Source organism: Schistocerca cancellata, chromosome 8 (assembly GCF_023864275.1).
Source record: "Schistocerca cancellata isolate TAMUIC-IGC-003103 chromosome 8, iqSchCanc2.1, whole genome shotgun sequence".
Taxonomy (NCBI): Eukaryota; Metazoa; Arthropoda; class Insecta; order Orthoptera; family Acrididae; genus Schistocerca; species Schistocerca cancellata.
In genome coordinates this window covers 105,188,910-105,211,904 of record NC_064633.1, presented here as the reverse complement: position 1 = coordinate 105,211,904, position 22,995 = coordinate 105,188,910, and positions in this window count along the sequence as shown.

Here is a 22,995-nt window from a genome sequence, read left to right as displayed (position 1 = left end):
CTCGTTTGGACAACGTTGGGCATCATCCAGCGGTCAGTGACAAAAAAAATCATTTGACAGCTGCAAGACACCGGGTTGCAGGGGGAAAACAACATTTTATTGTGTAAAATGTAACATTCACTTATGTCTGGATAGAAAAAAATTGTTTCTTTGATTATCTTTCTTCACAAGCGTAAAATCATAGTTTATTTATCTAATCATTAAGTAAGCTTTGTGTAATTTATGTATTTGGGGGAAATAAAATCAAATAAAATACTTTGACTTTTCGACTTATACTGCACCCATTTGAACACAATGTCCTCATTTGGGGACGCGTTGTATCCCCCTTTACGGGGCACCTCGGGATATTTTATACATCCGAAAAACCATAACTTAATTCGAAGAACTAGATAGCAGAGCCATGATTTTTTTTACGAAAAAAATAATTCATGACCGAAACGGTTAATGACAGTTCATTCTACACAACTATCATATTAGTATCTGAAAGACAGTAATACGTGTGTCACACAGTATGATGAGAATCTCTTACCGACGCACTGAATTTGTACGCCTGGTAAGTGAGTGAGATATGCCTCCTTGCCCGATGTAGATGTTCGTATGGATGTGAAGGTAATCACTCCCAAGGAAACGATGAAAACAATAGTTTGTCCCATAATCTGCAAAAAATGAACGCAACAGTTTCAAAATCACGCAGTCTCTCTGTGCTCTGTCAAAACATATGTTTTAACGTTTTTGAAGTTGCGTTGCGTTTTGGAAGTTTCAAATCTTGAATTCCTTTGTTGTAACATACTTATAGTTCACAGCCGTTTATTTTTTTGTTTTCATTTCGGTGAGACGTCTATGTGATATCTCGCCTGCTCGCCTGCCCATCAGGTTTACTTGCGACGGTAATGTATTCTTACTACAAGACTCATATTCGATAACCAATGTATGGTATGACAACTGCCAAGACTACATAAAGAGAACAAACATTTCAGTGACCGGACGGACAGTTTAATGTTGTGAGTAAAATAAAATAAAATAAAAACAAATGGCATTAGAGAGTTTTGAACACGGCTCGTCTGCCTCACACTACAATATCGTGATCACTTAATCACGACGCCGCGCCTCTGAACGTGTGCTTAATATTCGCTTGTTAAGCTTGGACCTTTCACTGTTTCTATTTTGCTTTCTTTTCTACAGTTCATTACACCGTCTTCCTGTTTCCAAGCTTGCTCTGTGTTCAGTTTTTGACGGGCTATCCAATGGGCCGTTTTACCTCTAAATCTGACAGGGGAACGATGGGGAATTACCCTTGTGAGAATCATAAGGGCCTAAAACACATCACCATCGAATGTGAGCCTATAGAACTTATTAATGCTTCTGAAATCTGGTGATTTTATGGTGAGTCAGGCTTATCTGTGCTGTTAGGCCCACATTGCATATACACTCCTGGAAATTGAAATAAGAACACCGTGAATTCATTGTCCCAGGAAGGGGAAACTTTATTGACACATTCCTGGGGTCAGATACATCACATGATCACACTGACAGAACCACAGGCACATAGACACAGGCAACAGAGCATGCACAATGTCGGCACTAGTACAGTGTATATCCACCTTTCGCAGCAATGCAGGCTGCTATTCTCCCATGGAGATGATCGTAGAGATGCTGGATGTAGTCCTGTGGAACGGCTTGCCATGCCATTTCCACCTGGCGCCTCAGTTGGACCAGCGTTCGTGCTGGACGTGCAGACCGCGTGAGACGACGCTTCATCCAGTCCCAAACATGCTCAATGGGGGACAGATCCGGAGATCTTGCTGGCCAGGGTAGTTGACACACCTTCTAGAGCACGTTGGGTGGCACGGGATACATGCGAACGTGCATTGTCCTGTTGGAACAGCAAGTTCCCTTGCCGGTCTAGGAATGGTAGAACGATGGGTTCGATGACGGTTTGGATGTACCGTGCACTATTCAGTGTCCCCTCGACGATCACCAGTGGTGTACGGCCAGTGTAGGAGATCGCTTCCCACACCATGATGCCGGGTGTTGGCCCTGTGTGCCTCGGTCGTATGCAGTCCTGATTGTGGCGCCAAACACACATACGACCATCATTGGCACCAAGGCAGAAGCGACTCTCATCGCTGAAGACGACACGTCTCCATTCGTCCCTCCATTCACGCCTGTCGCGACACCACTGGAGGCGGGCTGCACGATGTTGGGGCGTGAGCGGAAGACGGCCTAACGGTGTGCGGGACCGTAGCCCAGCTTCATGGAGACGGTTGCGAATGGTCCTCGCCGATACCCCAGGAGCAACAGTGACCCTAATTTGCTGGGAAGTGGCGGTGCGGTCCCCTACGGCACTGCGTAGGATCCTACGGTCTTGGCGTGCATCCGTGCGTCGCTGCGGTCCGGTCCCAGGTCGACGGGCACGTGCACCTTCCGCCGACCACTGGCGATAACATCGATGTACTGTGGAGACCTCACGCCCCACGTGTTGAGCAATTCGGCGGTACGTCCACCCGGCCTCCCGCATGCCCACTATACGCCCTCGCTCAAAGTCCGTCAACTGCACATGCGGTTCACTTCCACGCTGTCGCGGCATGCTACCAGTGTTAAAGACTGCGATGGAGCTCCGTATGCCACGGCAAACTGGCTGACACTGACGGCGGCGGTGCACAAATGCTGCGCAGCTAGCGCCATTCGACGGCCAACACCGCGGTTCCTGGTGTGTCCGCTGTGCCGTGCGTGTGATCATTGCTTGTACAGCCCTCTCGCAGTGTCCGGAGCAAGTATGGTGGGTCTGACACACCGGTGTCAATGTGTTCTTTTTTCCATTTCCAGGAGTGTATGAAAATCACGAAAAGCTGTGTCACTGGTTTCTCGAGGGATCGACGGCGGTGTGCTTTTAGCCCTTACGGATCTCAGCGCCTCATTTGTATTCTAATCAAGTGACCATGTTGGTAGACATTACTACTTGAGTTTAATCATTTCCACAAACAGCACTTTGTATTTGGAGCTGGTTGTTTACTGAGCGGGAATTGGCTTTCATGTGCAATGTAAACATGAACTATGTTGAAAATATTTTAAATGCTAACAGAAAAGTAAAGCTTTGAGGACGGGTCGTGAGTTGTGCTTGGGTACATCAGTCGGTAGAACACTTGCCCGCGATAGGCAAGGGTCCCGAGTTCGAGTCTCGATCCGGCACACAACATTAATCTGCCAGGAAGTTTCATAGCAGCGCACACCCCGCTACAGAGTGAAAATCTCATTCTGGGAACATTCAAAGTAAATTACGAGGAAAAGTTAGCCGCAAAGGAACTACGGCCTCAGAGAACAGGTCCTTTGACTGAGAGAGTAACGAAATTAAATAAGAGTGACTTTAGCTAAGAAGCGTACAGTTAGCACGAATTGTTGTATGGGTGCAGTGTAAGAATATATGATTTTCAGCCCAGAAGTAAATTTGTGAACTAATACATCTCTCAGTGATCTTGGAGATTTGTCCGAAAAATTGGAAAAGCACGAAAATTCCCACTTATAAAAAAAAGCGAGATGGAGAATTGCGGAAGCTTACACTATATTTCGTTATTGCCCTAAACTGTACTTAATTATGTACAAAACAACAAAATTCCACAAAACGATTATTTCTTCTGTAATCGTAATTGTTATACAGTAGATGCTATTAACTTCACACTCTCAAATTTATCTAATGCTAAAAATTTGTGAACACCCGGAATGTGTGCTCACGATCCTCCACTGACTTTACAAACGCATTTTTATTTCATTTTTGTACGTGAGTATCGAGTAGAAAACAATTTTATTAATATTAATTTCTTATAACTAGAAAAAATTAGCGGTGTTTGTGAAAATTTTTCAAACTGATTTGTCGTTTTAATCTGTAGAACCTCTTTCTCGAGAGTAAGGAAATAATCTCTAAATTCATTCTGAATTTTGTGCAAGTTTTTTGTTGACCTTTAGCGTAGGTTTTGCAGATACGTAAAAGAAACTATTATCATCCATTTTCTTTCTCTAATATCTCACAATCAAGTTTCCAAATGGTTCAAATGGCTCTGAGCACTATGGGACTCAACTGCTGAGGTTATTAGTCCCCTAGAACTTAGAACTAATTAAACCTAACTAACCTAAGGACATCACACACATCCATGCCCGAGGCAGGATTCGAACCTACGACCGTAGCGGTCTCGTGGTTCCAGACTGCAGCGCCAGAACCGCGCGGCCACTTCGGCCGGCTCAAGTTTCCATATGTCATATGAATCTAGCTGCAGTGTAGTTATTTCTGGAGACACTGTTTCTGCACAAAAAGATGAGCAGATAAACGCAACATAAAACCTGGACCTCTGATTTTCTGAGCTAGAGGAATCAGTTTTAGTAGTACTCTAAATTTTGATAATTTGATGCCAAAAACATGTTCAATTACCCTTTGTGCTCTAAACTGTTTGTAGTTGTAAATCCTTTCCGATGTCGATGATCCTGGCTTGTGACCTACATATAACTTCATCATGTAAGTAATGGAAATGCGCCATGTGATACGAAAAAGGAATGGTACTCGACCTGCTGTAACGCTTCACGAGCTGGCACATTCAGGGATTGTTGTTCTGTCTTTTTGTGGAGTTAGGTGTGCTTAAATACTCCACCATCCGAAATCCGCCCTTGACATCCAACGTCAGCATGAATGTAATTGTAGTTACTGTCTGCAACTCCAAGCAGTGCTGAATGTCCTTTTGTAATTAAACAACCTCCCCTTATGTCCTGGAGCCAAAATTTGTATACGTTCGCCGTCGGCACTACCTAAGCAGTGAGAGAAATTCCATATTTTATTAAATAGGTTAGCAATAGCTCTCCAGTCAATTTGTTTTTCGCGGTTGTGACAAAACAAGTATTCTAGTTAGTATTGGTACATATAGGTTATATTATGAAGGTAGTGCGTATTGTCTGTTCACTGTTCATGTATCTGATGATCACTTTCGATTAGTGAACGATCACATCAGATAGTGATAATAATTTCTGTTTTCAGAACAGTTGTAACACAGAGTATGTAAATCTTGAGTACGAGGAGTCACAAGTAGTTGCGATCGACACATCCTATTTTAAACATGAAGCCTCTCAAAGCAACGTTTAAGAAACATAATGTTTCTGTTATCTGGGAAGCAATAAGCTGTATGAAATCACTTGCATCACCCAACAGAGAATACACACTGTTTGGTGAACTAATAGTAAACAAACAGAGGAACTCCATCCAACCAAAACTGGAGGTATCTGTTAATTGGCACAACATACACGATTCTATACTTCGTTTGGAAATGGGATCATATTAGTAGTGGGGCAATAAAGGAGTATCAACACACTTTGTTAGCGCAGGTTGCCTACATTAAGGGGTAAGCATATATGCAGGGGCAAACCTATTGTTTTCTTTTGATTGACAGATCATTAACCTAGTGTTCTGCTAAGAGGGTTATGATTCCTTGGGGATAATCCACCCTTCTCATTGACAGGTCCTTAACCCATTGTTCATTTAAGTGATTTTTTTCAAGAAACCCCTACTCATCCCCCTCCCCTCATCTTCCTCCTCCCCCTCCCCCTCCTCCTCCCCATCCCTCTAGGAATGCCTCTTGCCAATACAAGCACTCTTTTGACATCAATTTGATTGACTAATTAATTAAATCGATTAATTAATTAACCCATCCCCCTCTGGGAAACCCCCTAGCCCTTCCCTCTCCTCCTCACTTGGAAACTGGTGGGAAAAACTCAGTTGATCAGTCATTTGGCGGGAAATGGGTTACAGTGTATGGAATGTTGTTTAAACAACTTAGACATTGTGTGGAATTATGTTTATTTAAACAATTTATAGGATACAAGGGAGAGTATAGAACATAGTTTATTTATTTACTCAAATAATTTAGTGGGAATCGATTGCAATGTACTGAATAATGTTTAAACAATTTAGACAGTGTGTGGAATATTGTTTAGTCAAACAATTTAGCATGTAAAAGGCGGTGTTTGGAATCTGGTTTATTCTTTTATTTAAAGAATTTGTCAGGAAATTGATTGGAGTGTATTGAATACTGTTTATTTAAACAATTTATAAGATACAAGGTCGTTTATGGAATATACGTTATTTAAGGAATTTATCAGGAAATCGATTGCAGTACGGAATCTTTAAACAATAGGTCACTTTATTATTCTGATCACATATGAAAACGCTGAATGGGCTTAGTTTATATATGCTGCCGAGTCATGGATGTTAAGGCTCTTATTTTTTATTTTCCTCACTTTTCGAAGCACACTGGTGTCTGAGCATAGACGGGAACGTCACAACAATTACATAGCTAAAAGTTCATGTCATATTTCGCAACACACCGCCACTTTCTGCAGACGGACAAATTACTATAATCTCAGTGTCTATCTATACTGTACGTATTGAGGCACAACAGTCGTATTGCACTGACAGTTAAACCATGCAAAAGGGGTCCACAAATCATGAAATGCGGTATAGTAGCCACCGTTTGGGGTATCCCGCGTGTGTGTCTATCGTCAGGGCACCGCAACGAACATCAAATCCGACCAGTGTCCTAATTACAGATCATGTTGCTAAATATCACTGAGCACAGACCACATATAAACCTTCTTTAGTCTTGCGGCCCCCAAGCAAAGCATCAAGTGGTAACATTCTTTTGATCAGGAAATTTCAGACTCGCTTCTTGTTTCTGTCTTTCTCAAGAGGCCACTCCCTGTTTGTCTGTGTGTACCAACGTCTCGAAACATGCAGATGGAGGTTTTCATTTCTTCTCAGAATACAATGGTGCTCTTGGCTAACGCTGGAGACAAAGGGAAGCTGACACAATTTCAATATCAAAAACAGAGTGAAACAATCCATTTGCACAGCTCTATCAAATTAATTGTTTAACAATTTACAGGAGTCAAATAGATCGCTTAAAACACTCACCTCAACCTTACGATGATCCTTCTCCGTAATAAAACATGTTTGCAACGTTTGAGTATCACACACAAAAGTTATGGAAAACAAATTTCCGCCACAAATAGATCATAGCACTAAATATATCTAAAGTCTTGTATTCATCAACGTTTGAGAGTTCGAACACCCTTTGGCGTTGTGACTGGGTTTTCTAAAGTACTACAGAATTCCTAAATTAACTGGTTTTCTCAGATTCACCAGGATGAAGAAGGAGGGAGGAAAGAATCTATCATGTGATAGGGTAGTAACGATAACAACAACAACAACAACAAATACTGCTGCGACGTATTGAGAAGCACTAAACACATATACTGAAGCTGCGATCTTATCTGTAGTAATAATTGTCATGGCTAGATGTCAGAGATCGCTATCAATCGGGAATCTGACGTTGCTATTGGGTTTTTAAAGCACCATAGACTTCCTAAGTCGTTCCTCTCCAGTACATTCGGATCGAGGAAGGCCTACTGAATAGTAGGGTAGAGACAATGGCAAATACCACAGCAAGACATAGTCTACTGCGATTTATTGATAAACACTAAACATAACACACTTAAACCACTATACAGTCCGTAGCAGCTAGATGTCAGAGATCGCTGAAACACTCACAAATCCCACGTGCTCATGTCCTGATGTCACACGCAGTGCACCAAAATTCTGGTATAATGCCACTCAAAGGTCGGTAAGAACTACCACCGCTACCACAGCCACTGTACATGCGTGTATCCCAGATAAGGGATTGTGGTCATAGGAATGCAGATGTTATCAACGAGCCCATCACTAACACGTCGGCTTCTATCGCGCTCACCCAACACACTGCTCAGCTCACGTTCCCAGACCTCGCTACCGTGGCCGACATCAGACAGATCGGCACATTCTTTGTACCCATCACAGGCTGAGCTAATCCGCAACTTCCGGTCGCTAAAGCCTGTTGACCGTCCTGGCAGCGAGCCGTGGTGCACTGCAAAACAAGCAGCTGCAGCTTGGATGTATACATTTTCCAAACAATTACACCCTGACATAGATTCACCAGTTTAAAAAACCCGCATTACCCAATCCGAGACAGCAGTGTTGTTGACCATACATCTCGAATTTCTCGCGTGAAATGTAAATTTCTTCCTCTTATATAAATCATTTTCGAAGACAGAAGAAATGAGAGGATACACACTTCTTTGCATCGCTGAAGTATCGTTACTTGTTGTGAACGTCCTGTAACAGTATGGCTTGGGTACATTTCCTCTAAGTAACCTCTTGTCAAGTAGGAAAAAAATCTTTTCTCATCACTTACGTCATGCATCACTGGACTAGAATATTAAACTCATTTCTGTCACACGACGCCTCCTTACTTTCGAACTGTGTCTTAAAATAGCCATACACCACGCCACATATGAACACACTTAAGGTAACAGCATATAGAAGTTGCAAATTTCAGGTTTATACTATGTATCTCTTTATAAATTCGGTAATACATCTGATTTTATTACACTGGTCGTGTCTCCCTGCGTAGGTGAGAGATTGAAATATCTCTAAAAGATATTGCTGCAACGAAAAAGATTGCATGTTTACCACTCCAAGTCAAGAATGATATCTGTTGTATCCTAGCCATCACTTCTGTCCATTAGTTGGGACATCACTGATATCAATTTGATAAGCTAATTAATTAAATTGATCATGAGAGTCACTTTGCTTTTTGTCATAACTCTGCCAACTGTGTGCAGTGTGTAAGGCCAGCACCAAATGGAGCCTTCTCTCTCCTGCAACATGAGGTAGTAGGAAAGATAGCATCAACTATGGGGGTGTTTCTTAGTGGGAAAATTAGGAAGACTCCCATCATACAGGAAATGGAAGAAGTGCAACGATTATGTTATTGCATTGTGATGCATTTCCAAACTATGTGCAGGTACTCCAGTCCAAAGGAGATCGATGTCCCTTAGGATGCATTCACAAACGTCATCCAAACATTCTCTCTATCTTCATAACTTCGTACCATCTAACAGAGAGAAACTATAAACTACAAAAACTCTTCTAACATTATCCAATACAGAACTCGATAAGATTTTTACTGTATCTCAATCTTCTGATGCATCAGGAAACAAATACTGTCTGTATGATGGTATCAATCATATGTGGTGATCCTATTAAATATACAGTTATTGGTTCATTGGAGCATGTCGTTTGAGATAGAAGTTACCTCCGCAGATCAGTGCAGAGTTTCGTCACCTGTGCTGTAGCTGGGCCGTGTCATGCAGATTATCAGTTGCAAGAGAGGGTCCCTGTGTTGTTGTTTGATACATTGTTGTATTCTGCTGTGACAAATCCAAGCAGTGTATGACTACAGCTTTGCACACCGTGACTTCGAGGTCTGTGTCAGGTTCTAAACCAACATTAACACATTTCGATCCATTAGCTCTCACAGAAAACTGGACATTGCATGATGTAAATTATACTGCTGCTGCTGGTTCCATAAAAAATTACAGGATGACTGAAATAAAAGACAGAAGTGGTGTTTCTTATTGCCAAAAAAAAAAGCGGAATACATTGCTATAAACGGAAACCGGAAGGGTTTTACGGTATTGTGGGGCGTTTTCAAACAGCTGTCCAAAGATGATTGATGACCTGTACTTTTAAAGTCATACTTCACAGTGACGTGGTAGCCAATGTCACGGTGTTCTGATTCAACTGATTCCTCACATTGTAGTCATGTACGCCATCACTGGTTTGGTGCAGGCTCCCACTAAGACTCCTTCTCCATCTCAAACAAGTGATGTCAGTAAATCATTATGTGGTAATCAACAGAATACCAGTGAATAGATGCGATGGAAAAGACACCATCGATGTACTGTAATAAGCATCACAGTTACCGAGCGGGGTGGCGCAGTGGTTAGACACTGGACTCGCATTCGGGAGGACGACGGTTCAATCCCGCGTCCGGCCATCCTGATTTAGGTTTTACGTGATTTCCCTAAATCACTCCAGGCACATGCCGGGATGGTTCCTCTGAAAGGGCACGGCCGACTTCCTTCCCAATCCTTCCATAGACCGATGACCACGCTGTCTGGTCTCCTTCCCCAAACCAACCAAGCATCACAGTTGACAGTGCGATCAATTTTTACCAATTTTACCAGTTTTTCCAAAATATCAATGACAAGTGACATGACAGCATGTGTCCCAGTTTCTGTATCATCACTCAATCACTCCTCCACTACTTTGCGACTACCATGTACTATATTCAGAACTTAGATAGATGACTGTGCAGTACGTCCATTCATTGTTAATTCTCGAACATACATATATACCAAAGTATACCAGAAAGCGTCCTATACTGATCTACACATTTCTAGCACTTCGATCGTAGTGCATAATTTACAGTTGCGATTTCCTATATCCCCCTATGCATATGGGAGTCACAGAGCTCTCTTGCATTCTTAGGATAAGGTTGGAGATTGAAAGATCTCACCACATTGTCCTTGACTGACCCTTCCTGCAACACTGTCCTCGATTTAATTTGCAGCTGACCAGAAATAGACTGCTACATACCTTGATTCTTGAAGAAACAGAGCGAGTCGAGACCATAACTGCCTTTCCGGAAGATTGTTCTGCACGAATCTTACTCACAGCGCCCGTCCAAGTGCACAAGATCTATCCAGATGCGTGCATGTCGAGGAGGTTAGCATCCCTTATCGGTGTATGGTAGATATGAGAGTGTTGTGATGATATAGCAAATAGTTTTGAAGAAGAAATGTGCAGTTTATGCATGATGGAACTCCAGATGAATGTAGTTTCAAGCATTTTACGTAAATCAACTGCACCATCAATTCAGAAGTATTGCTCTAGTGTCTGAGGTCAGAATCAAGAAAATGTTGCTAAGAGAGAAATGATCATGTAACATCAACAGATGAATTTCTACATCTACATGGTACTGCACTTAAAATATGCTATAATGCTAGAGTGGTGTGGCTTCTGACCTATTAGTCGTGCAGAATGCAACACTGTTATTATTTCACTGTAAAAAGTGTATTCCCGGAGCAAGTCAACATTCTCTCTGCATGTTTCTCTACGATAAACTATGTTGATAAACTGTAAAGTGATAAAACTACTATATTGCACACCAAAGAAAACATCGATTCTTTGTAACTCAAGCACTAGATTGGTTTCCAGATGTGTATGACGTCTGCTGTTTACGAATTTCAAGCCGCATTACAGTCCAGAAATTATGATATGTTGACAACAGTCCTATAAAGTGAGCAATGGCAACCAAAAATGCATACGAAAAAACAGTGACGTTATGCTAGGAATTAAACACCATGATCAATAGTCAGAGGAGATGCAACAATCTTACCACAGTTTACCAATGCCGCTGGTAACCTCTCTCTTGATACAGAAATCATTGTCCAATGTTAGGCTGTATTGCCCATGTGCTGAATAATATTGCCATTTCACCTTGATGTCACATCTCTAGAATTACTCCTCATTGCACTATATGTAGCATCAGTCTACTCTCCTCCTGCAGAACACGCAATTTTATTGTAAGAAAACAAAACGCCTTACTATCTCATTTATTGTGTAGCTACCAGTTTCAGCGCTTCATTGCGCCATCTTCAGGCCTTAGTTGATGTTGAAGAGGTTATCAAAATCCGTATACATTCTGTATCAGAGGCCAACATAACTGGCTCATGCAGAGTATCTGAAACTGTGATGTCAGCACCACAACCACCAACTTTGTCAGTTGGTGGTTGGAGTGGTGACATAAGAGTTACAGATATTCTGCATGAGCCAGTTATGTTGGCCTCTGATACAGCATGTATACGGATTGTGATAACCTCTTCAACATCAACTAAGGCCAAAGATGATGCACTGGAGCGCCGAAACTAGTAGCTACGCAATAAATAAGATCATAAGGGCTGCTATAGGCGTTTCATTTTCTTACAATAGTGTATGGTCGTGGTCTCCAAGACCTCCAAATGATGGACATACAAAAACGAGATGACGATCTCTACTACAGTCTTGTACCTGGGGCAGCAGAGACAACTGCACTGTATTATTAACAGGGTTCTTTATTCATAAGAACAAGGAGCTACTTTTCTTTAAGCAAGTTATTGTGGTACAGGCTCTTCTGTAGTAGTCCAAGTTAGCCCACAGCTGGAGAAATACAAGTCCCACTATAAACAGTACATTGAGAAGCTAACTTGGACCCCTCACATTAAGAGCATCTGCTCCAAGGCAAAAAGTACTAGGAGGGCTTGTTGCAAAAACTGGGGCCTAAGCCCCAGGGGTATGCACTGGATATACACCACAGTGGTTAGACCTAGGATTTCCTATGGGGCCATAGTGTGGTGGAAGAAGTAGAACAGCGGGTTGCTGCTAAGGAGCTTGCTAAGGTGCAGAGATTGGCCTGCTTAGCCATAACAGGCGGAGTTAGCATCACACCAACCGCTGGAATGGAAGCCATGCTGGATATGCCTCCACTTCACCTTTGGGTGAAGATGGAGGCAGCAGCTGGGGCACACAGACTTAAAAGTGGCAAAAACTGGGTCTCATTCGGATATCCAGAATCACACACTAACATAGTGAGTGAGGTAAATATAGGAATGGCTGGGGAAATGCCTGCCAGCTATATAATAACTCCCAACTGCTTCGACAAGCCTTACAACATAACACTTGGAAGTGAGGAGCAGTGGGAAAAACAGTTCGACACCATACGGGGGACATCGTTTGGATCACCGATGGCATTGGGACAGGGGTGTATGGGGTTCAGCAAAGACTGGAGAGCATCATCTCTCTAGGAAAACTGGCCTCTGTATTCCAAGCTGACATTACTGCAATCAGGGCATGTGTGGAGGAGAATTTGCGTAGGTGCTAGAATAACCATAGCATCTACATCTATTCAGACAGCCACGCGGCCCTAAAATCATTGGCAGCTCCTGCAACAAGATCTAAGATTGTTGCAGATTGCCACAGGGCTCTGGTGGAGCTAGGCGGAAGCAATAGGGTGAACCTAGTGTGGGTCCATAGCCAGTCAGGGATCTGTGGCAATGAACAAGCCGATAGATCGGCTAGGATGGGGGCAACAACTCCATTTATTGGACTGGAACCTGCTGACAGTCATCAAGGCTAAGATCAGAACTACAGAACTGGCTTAGGATACAGCATGTAGGATATTGGACCAAGGTCCATAAACAAAAACATGATAAGGTAATGATGCCCAAGCCATGTTTTAAAAGAAGCTGTGTAATCCTGGGATGGAACAAGAAAGAGATCAAACTCATGACTGGACTGATGACCGGCCATGGGAATTTCAAAAAACACCTACACACAATGGGTATAATGGAAGACGACCCTAAATGAAGGATCTGTGATGAAGGTGAAGAAACTGCATCATACCTAATCTTCGAATGCATGGCATTGGAGAGTAAAAGATACAGAATCTTCGGAAGAACTAGACCTGAAAAAGAATTGTGTCTAACAAAAAAATGGTAGAGGGACTCCTTGCATTATTTAAGGGCACTGGTCTGCTTTACTAGATATACAGGGAGCGATAACGCACAATAAATATATTTTCGGTGCTAGCAGTGGCGGGTCAGACCTGAGCTGTTTCCCTGATAAAATCAATCAATCAATCAACACTACATCTAGTAGGCAGTGACGTGAACTGACAGACGCCAAACAGAATAGTGACTGAGACTGCGACTGACTGCCTGCAGCTAGGCTCACTGTCTGTGACTGACTTGGCCCTCCAGTCTACGGTGGCAATCTGAATACTGGTGGCCAGGAGGGCGTTGGCGGCACGTTGCTTGCGAGTCTGGCTTTGGCCTCTATCCTGATAGGCCCGCTCTATTCAGAGCCTATTATCGATCTTCTTGCAACCACTTTGCCAACTGGTTTGCTGATGACAGCTTACGCAAGCACATTCTTCCACATGAAATGCCACACCGTTGACATATAGGGAGGCTGTGAACGACAACAGGCAAGCAGGCAGGATGCTGGACATAGAGATGAACCAGGAGTCGTGAATGTGGCGACAGCGTACCGCCGACCGTACCCCACCATTTTTTTTTTTGGTCATCAGTCTACTGACTGGTTTGATGCGGCTCGCCACGAATTCCTTTCCTGTGCTAACCTCTTCATCTCAGAGTAGCACTTGCAACCTACGTCCTCAATTATTTGCTTGACGTATTCCAATCTCTGTCTTCCTCTACAGTTTTTGCCCTCTACAGCTCCCTCTAGTACCATGGAAGTCATCCCCTCATGTCTTAGCAGATGTCCTATCATCCTGTCCCTTCTCATTATCAGTGTTTTCCACATATTCCTTTCCTCTCTGATTCTGCGTAGAACCTCCTCATTCCTTACCTTATCAGTCCACCTAATTTTCAACATTCGTCTATAGCACATCTCAAATGCTTCGATTCTCTTCTGTTCCGATTTTCCCACAGTCCATGTTTCATGCTGTACTCCAGACGTACATCCTCAGAAATTTGTTCCTCAGATTAAGGCCGGTATTTGATATTAGTAGACTTCTCTTGGCCAGAAATGCCTTTTTTGCCATAGCGAGTCTGCTTTTGACGTCCTCCTTGCTCCGTCCGTCATTGGTTATTTTACTGCCTAGGTAGCAGAATTCCTTAACTTCATTGACTTCGTGACCATCAATCCTGATGTTAAGTTTCTCGCTGTTCTCATTTCTACTACTTCTCATTACCTTCGTCTTTCTCCGATTTACTCTCAAACCATACTGTGTACTCATTAGACTGTTCATTCCGTTCAGCAGATCATTTAATTCTTCTTCACTTTCACTCAGGATAGCAATGTCATTAGCGAATCGTATCATTGATATCCTTTTACCTTGTATTTTAATTCCACTCCTGAACTTTTCTTTTGTTTCCATCATTGCTTCCTCGATGTACAGATTGAAGAGTAGGGGCGAAAGGCTACAGCCTTGTCTTACACCCTGATTAATACGAGCACTTCGTTCTTGATCGTCCACTCTTATTATTCCCTCTTGGTTGTTGTACATATTGTATATGACCCGTCTCTCCCTATAGCTTACCCCTACTTTTTTCAGAATCTCAAACAGGTTGCACCATTTTATATTGTTGAACGCTTTTTCCAGGTCGACAAATCCTATGAAAGTGTCTTGATTGTTCTTTAGCCTTGCTTCCATTATTAGCCATAACGTCACAATTGCCTCTCTCGTCCCTTTACTTTTCCTAAAGCTAAACTGATCGTCACCTAGCGCATTCTCAATTTTCTTTTCCATTCTTCTGTATATTATTCTTGTAAGCAGCTTTGATGCATGAGCTGTTAAGCTGATTGTGCGATAATTCTCGCACTTGTCAGCTCTTACCGTCTTCGAAATTGTGTGGCTTACAAAGCAAACTGCTGCCATGCCACAAGCCCAGGAGTGAGGGCGTGTCCTGGGGCGTTTATGGCGACGGCGACGGCGATAGCGGGTCCAGGTCCATCGGGTCAGCAAGCAGGGTTGGGGGGGGGGGGGCAGGGCACATCGTCCATCCGCTCCTCCAGGGGTACCCTGGTAGTAGTAGGGCAACCTATGCGTCAGGCCACTCTGCATTTTTGCCAAATTTATTCAAGATGGCGGCGATGACGTCATTCAAGATGGTGGCATGCAGACTTGGAAACATCGCATGACGTCATCCAAGATGGCGGATTTTGGCGGGAAAATATGCCAATTGTGCTACGTCCACTAACCTAACCTCCAGAAAAAATGGCGGCAATTTTGAATTTTGGTGGGAAAATAGCCCAATTGGATTATGTCCACTAACCCAAGCCTCCACAAGAAAAAATGGCGGAAAGTTTGAATTCCAACACGATAATGCATGCAAAAATCGTACTTATCTTTATTATTATTGATTAACATTCATTATCGTTTATTATTATTTATTATCATTTATTATTATTTATTATTATTGACCTGCCTCCACCAGAAAATTCCCTCCAAATTCAAATTCCTACACGATAATTGCTGCAAAACCTTACTTTTTTTAATTATTATTCATTATTATTCATTATAATTTATTAACATTCATTATCATTCATTGTCATTTATTATCATTCATTATCATTTATTATCATTCATTATCATTTATTATTATAGGCCTACCTCCACTAGAAAATTGCGCCAAATTCAAATTGCAACATGATAATGTCTCGAAAACTGTACTTCTATTTATTATTATCATTTGTTATTTATTCAAGATGTCCGATTTTCTTGGCGAGAAAGCCATTTCCCTTACATCCATAACAAAAATCTAATGCAAGTTAAAATCCCAACACCATAAGTGATCACACGTACGAACTTTCTCCGTCACTTATCCTTTTTCACTGGTAGCCTGTCATAATCGCGTAAAATAATAAACTGCACTTATAGTAATGTAAGTCACGTCCTTCGATTTTGCAGGAGGGAAGAGACTGTAGACTTTATTTTAAGCAGTACGGTCACCACGTGTTCTCCAACACACTCAGCACACACATCTTTGATATCGCAATGCAGTCGCCACGACGTCCGCGCTCCAACTGAATTAGTTCAAATCCTCACCACCCCCTGGCCAGCGCGCAGAGACACTGCCGACGCCTGTCACGTGAGGCGGAGGCCACTTGCGCTGGGGCGAGCCCAGCGATCGCTCCCACTTAATAAACATATTTTCGCTGGACACGCTGGAACTTCCTGAGTTTGACGTCACAGCGGCCCCTTGTCCATTCAACACGTGAATATCTTGATGGGTGTGGTTGTGTTGCCAAGTGTAGTGGACTTCGAGAGTTCAGAACATGTCTTAAGTCAGCCTTACATATCGAAACCTATGAGAAGCAAAAATTTCAAAAAGATATGTCACAAATAAATAAAGTACACTCGTTCCTCCTTCCATCAGCCTATGCACTGAAATTATTGCGGAAAATTAGCAGTTGTTTGGCTATTTGGACGTAAATGTTTTGCATTATTTACGAGTTGTTCGCATGTCTGTAGGCTGTGCTGTGAGTTATTTTTAACTGTTTACAATTAATGGCGTGTGTCTAGATCATTATAAATGAATTATGTAGGAGTGTTTTGCAGGTCTGTATGGTGTGGAACATGTCAGTGTGATACATACACTCCATTCCTAAAAAAAGTAAATTGGTTCCTCCATCCATGGGCCTAGTGCAGGGTGAGTCCTTTTAGCCAAAATGTGTAGGAAGAGGTTGAGTGCTGGTGGCTTAGTTTAGTGGTGATGAGCTTCGTTTGCAACAATTTTCTTAGGTTGGTGGCGGGAGTGCAAGTGAGCTTTGTTTACTGGCAAATATCAAACTTGGTGTTGGTTCCTAGGACGAAGTGGCGGTTGGGCGGCTGAGGTTGGTACAAGTGCCCTTTCTTTACTGCCAGAATTCAAACTCGGCGTTGGTTCCTAGGAAGAGGTGGCTGTCTGGTCCTCGAAAAGTAGTTGAAATTAGGTAGTTGAACACCTTTGCATATGTATATGAAATTGTAAATTGAATTATTTAATATGATTAAAATCGAAATGGAATTAAGTACTTTTTCTACTGGAGGCTTGGGTTAGTGGACATAGCCCAATTGGGCTATTTTCCCGTCAAAATTCAAAATTGCTGCCATTTTTTCTGGAGGTTAGGTTAGTGGACATAGCACAATTGGCCTATTTTCCAGCCAAAATCCGCCATCTTGGATGACGTCATGCGATGTTGCCAAGTCTACATGCCGCCATGTTGGATGACGTCATCGCCGCCATCTTGAATAAATTTGGCAACAATGGAGAGTGGCCTGACGCATAGGTTGCCCTACTACTCCTGGTGGCACCAGCTGGCGGCTGTGAAGATCCCGTGATCCAATCAAGCCGTGAATCTGGGGGAAGAAAGGCAGCAGAATCACGAGGGTAAGATATGCGCGAATTTGGTTCTGGTGGCGGCGCTAAGAACCATCGGGACCAGCAATCAAATACATAGACTAGCCAATGTGTTCCTGGATTACACCTCTTTGCCAGCGCCCACGATTGCCATAAACCCTGAAAAGAGCAAGATCGTGCGGCGCAGTGCGATACTTCCGGAGCTGGGTGCTACGGTCGACGTAGCAAGTGTAGCAGTGTTCGATGACGGCGGCCATGCATACGTTCCGGTCTGTCTCGTTGGTGGGAGCGATAGGAGGCGAGACTTGGCGCCTGTTCCCGGCAGAGGGTGGGGGAAAGCTTGGCCATCTGTTGTTTGAAAGTGCATACGAAGTGTTTTGCTCCTCTGCTGGACTGCAGGTGGAACGGAGCACCTGTTAGATGATGACGAATGCCATTTTGTTCATAAAACTGTTCAAATTCCCGTAAAGTTAACTGTGGTCCATTGTCTGACACAAGTACTTCCGGCAAACCTATGCAAAATATGGAGGACAACGCTTAAACGTTGCTACGTGTTGTAGAAGCTACAGGCACAGCAGATGGGAACTTGTTAAAAAAAGTCTACCACTATGAGCCAACGAGTGTTCCAAAATGGTCCTGCGAAGTCAATGTGCACTCGTTGCCGTGGCAACTAAGTGTTAGTCCAAGCTGCGAATGTCCGTGCCCTGCCAAGTACAGCGGCGTCGCGCTAACTCTTTAGTGCGAACAGTTCCCCGATGTCCGTGGTGAAGCAATCGCAAGACACCTTTTGCAACACTTCGGGAATAAGCACGCGTTATTGTCCACTGGCATTCTGAATTAGAACCACACCCTGTTCAACTGAAACGTTATGCCGACGAGCAAAATATCGGTGCACGAATGAGTTCTGGATACTATTCAATGAACTTCTTTTTCCATTTGAGAATAATTGCAATGAGTTTGAGTGAACAACTTTGAGGCAAAAGCAAGAGGTTTGACTTGTGCACCAATTCTGTGCGAAAGCATAGCGCCGGTTCCATAGGAAGAAACGTCGACTTGCAAAACTACTGGCTTGGCAGGGTCAGAATGCAATAAACATCTGTTACCGAGCACGGCATTTTTGAGTTTCTGAAACGCGTCTTGAGAGTCTTCAGCCCACACAAAAGGTACATTTTTGCGACGCAGTCGATGCAAGGGAGCAGCGATCGGAGCTGCGTTCGGTATGAACCGAGTGTAGTATGTCATCTTGCCTAGTGTTGACTACAATTCAGATACATTGCGAAGAACAGGCAGGTCACGGATTGCAAGCAAATGAGATGTGAGGGGGTGCACACCCTGACTGTTTATCACATGACATAACTAGTGTACTTCTGTTCGAAAGAAGTCACCCTTTTCTGGACGACACTTGAGTGCTGCTTCTGACAACACTCTAAAAAGAGTTCGAAAATTGGCAATGTGTCTTTACAACAAACGCTTTCTGTGATTCTTCATCCAGTGGAATTTGCAAGTAGGCATCACATAAATCTGCCTTAGAAAAGTAACGCCCGCACCAAGTCTGTCCATGAGTTCCTCAGGGCGAGAAAACGGATAAGTGTCAACTACTGTCTGTGGGTTGACTATAGACTCGAAGTGAATACTAATGCGAATGTGACCAGAAAGCTTAGGCAATAAAACTAAAGGACTTGCCCATTGACTAGCTTGAACGGGAGCAATTATACCATTATCTTGCAATTGTTTCAGTTCACTGGCTACTTTGTCTCTTAAAGCAATTGGAACGGAACGGGCCCGGAAAAACTGAGGCTATGCATTGTGTTTCGATGTAACATGCGCTACGAAGTTAATTAGGTTTTCCCATTCCTTCTGAAAATAGTTCAGGAAACTCTTAAAAGCAAGCAAGCGACACTCTCTTTTGGTGCAAAAGCTGATATGGAAAGTACGTTCTCGTGGACGCCAAATCCAAACAAATGAAAGGCATCTAAACTGAGAATGTTCTCACTGTCTCTGGATTTCAACACAGTGTAATTCACAGTCCTAGTGTGAGATTTGTAAGTGGCAGGCAAACTGCACTGTCCAAGCACTGGAATTTCCTGCCCGTTTTAAGCAGTGAGATGCTTGATACATTCAGAAAGGCGTGGTGAGCCTAACTGTTCGTACAATTAAGCAAAGTTACTGAGGCACCTGTGTCTAACTGAAAGTTCACACGACGGCCAGCAATTTGTAATGAGACAAATACACTCCTGGAAATTGAAATAAGAACACCGTGAATTCATTGTCCCAGGAAGGGGAAACTTTATTGACACATTCCTGGGGTCAGATACATCACATGATCACACTGACAGAACCACAGGCACGTAGACACAGGCAACAGAGCATGCACAATGTCGGCACTAGTACAGTGTATATCCACCTTTCGCAGCAATGCAGGCTGCTATTCTCCCATGGAGACGATCGTAGAGATGCTGGATGTAGTCCTGTGGAACGGCTTGCCATGCCATTTCCACCTGGCGCCTCAGTTGGACCAGCGTTCGTGCTGGACGTGCAGACCGCGTGAGACGACGCTTCATCCAGTCCCAAACATGCTCAATGGGGGACAGATCCGGAGATCTTGCTGGCCAGGGTAGTTGACTTACACCTTCTAGAGCACGTTGGGCGGCACGGGATACATGCGGACGTGCATTGTCCTGTTGGAACAGCAAGTTCCCTTGCCGGTCTAGGAATGGTAGAATGATGGGTTCGATGACGGTTTGGATGTACCGTGCACTATTCAGTGTCCCCTCGACGATCACCAGTGGTGTACGGCCAGTGTAGGAGATCGTTCCCCACACCATGACGCCGGGTGTTGGCCCTGTGTGCCTCGGTCGTATGCAGTCCTGATTGTGGCGCTCACCTGCACGGCGCCAAACACACATACGACCATCATTGGCACCAAGGCAGAAGCGACTCTCATCGCTGAAGACGACACGTCTCCATTCGTCCCTCCATTCACGCCTGTCGCGACACCACTGGAGGCGGGCTGCACGATGTTGGGGCGTGAGCGGAAGACGGCCTAACGGTGTGCGGGACCGTAGCCCAGCTTCATGGAGACGGTTGCGAATGGTCCTCGCCGATACCCCAGGAGCAACAGTGTCCCTAATTTGCTGGGAAGTGGCGGTGCGGTCCCCTACGGCACTGCGTAGGATCCTACGGTCTTGGCGTGCATCCGTGCGTCGCTGCGGTCCGGTCCCAGGTCGACGGGCACGTGCACCTTCCGCCGACCACTGGCGACAACATCGATGTACTGTGGAGACCTCACGCCCCACGTGTTGAGCAATTCGGCGGTACGTCCACCCGGCCTCCCGCATGCCCACTATACGCCCTCGCTCAAAGTCCGTCAACTGCACATACGGTTCACGTCCACGCTGTCGCGGCATGCTACCAGTGTTAAAGACTGCGATGGAGCTCCGCATGCCACGGCAAACTGGCTGACACTGACGGCGGCGGTGCACAAATGCTGCGCAGCTAGCGCCATTCGACGGCCAACACCGCGGTTCCTGGTGTGTCCGCTGTGCCGTGCGTGTGATCATTGCTTGTACAGCCCTCTCGCAGTGTCCGGAGCAAGTATGGTGGGTCTGACACACCGGTGTCAATGTGTTCTTTTTTCCATATCCAGGAGTGTATTTGTAGGCCTGTATCCTCTTTCTACAACACAACTGAATTGTATTCTTAACAGGATTCTATATTCATGAGAACAAAAAGCTACTTACCTTTAAGCAAGTTGTTGTGGTACAAGTTCTTCCGTAATAGTCCACGTTTGCCACACTGCTGGAGAAGTATAAGTCCTGCTATAAACACTACACTCTCGTAGCCGGTGACATGAACTGACAGATGTCAACCAGAATAGTGACTGAGACTGAAACTGCGACTGACTGTCTGCAACTGGGCTGACTGTCTGTGACTGACTCGGCCCTCTGGTCCACGGCGGCGATCTAATTACTGGCAGTCGAGAGGGCGTTGGTGGAGCGTTGATTGCAAGTCTGTCTTTGGACGCTCTCCTAATAGGCGCGCTTCATTCAACACCTATTATCGATCTTCTTGCATCCTCTTCGCTGACCGGTTTGCAGGTGACATCTTACACCAGCACAGTGGTGGCCAAGCGGTTCTAGGCGCTTCAGTCTGGAACCGCGCGACCGCTGCGGTCGCAGGTTCGAATTCTGCCTCGGGCATGGATGTGTGTGATGTCCTTAGGTTAGTTAGGTTTAAGTAGTTCTAAGTTCTAGGGGACTGATGACCTCAGCAGTTAAGTCTCATAGTGCTCAGTGCCATTTGAACCATTTTTGAACACCAGCACATGATTGATTTTGATCAGTACTCTTTTCATGGTATTTGTCTCTAATTTTATGTAAAACACGCTGCAACTATAGAATTTGTGGTTGGAGGTGACTGGACGCATTTGAGTACAGTGGTATACTATGCCGGCCAACCAGAAAAATAGTGCATTTGCGCTAGGTTTGGGAACTGTACTACATTTAAAAGCAATTTTAGAACACCGAGCGAGAAGTCATGTAATGATCGCATGGGCAGAACTGACATACAATCGATAAAAGTACGGAGTATGACGAAAAATACGTATAAATTGAGGGAAAAAGTGCGCCAAAGAGCGGGGAAACTGAGGGAGCTCTTGCATGTTTTCTGTGTGATGTAGGAAAATTCTTGTACGTGGGGACGAATACGCGGCAGGAAGAGGAATACGAGAAAAAGTTGACATCGAAGCACTGGGAACCAGAGACACAATCATTTTAAGTCGACAGCCATATGACGGTTGGAACAGAATGTTTAACATGGATGACCACTAAATGTAGAGTAATAAATTTATGTATGTCGCATCACAAGCCTAGGTGTGACTCCAAAGTTATCGGTAATTGCGTTATACATTTAGCTAAAGAGCGTTGTATTACCAGCTGGGGTGACTGCAATATACAACTAGAGAATGGATCGCTTGTTTGACCCTGTGCAGGACTCTTTACGCGTTTTAAACCGTAATAAACAGTTTTTACAATGTGCTTCTCTGTACTCTCCACCAATCACACGCTTGAGGTGTCAGCTAACAGACAGTTGCTGTATGGTTTTATTAACAACACTGTACTACGTGTCTATTGAGGTAATAGTGATACATGCAAGTTGACTGCTGTATTTGATGCTTTC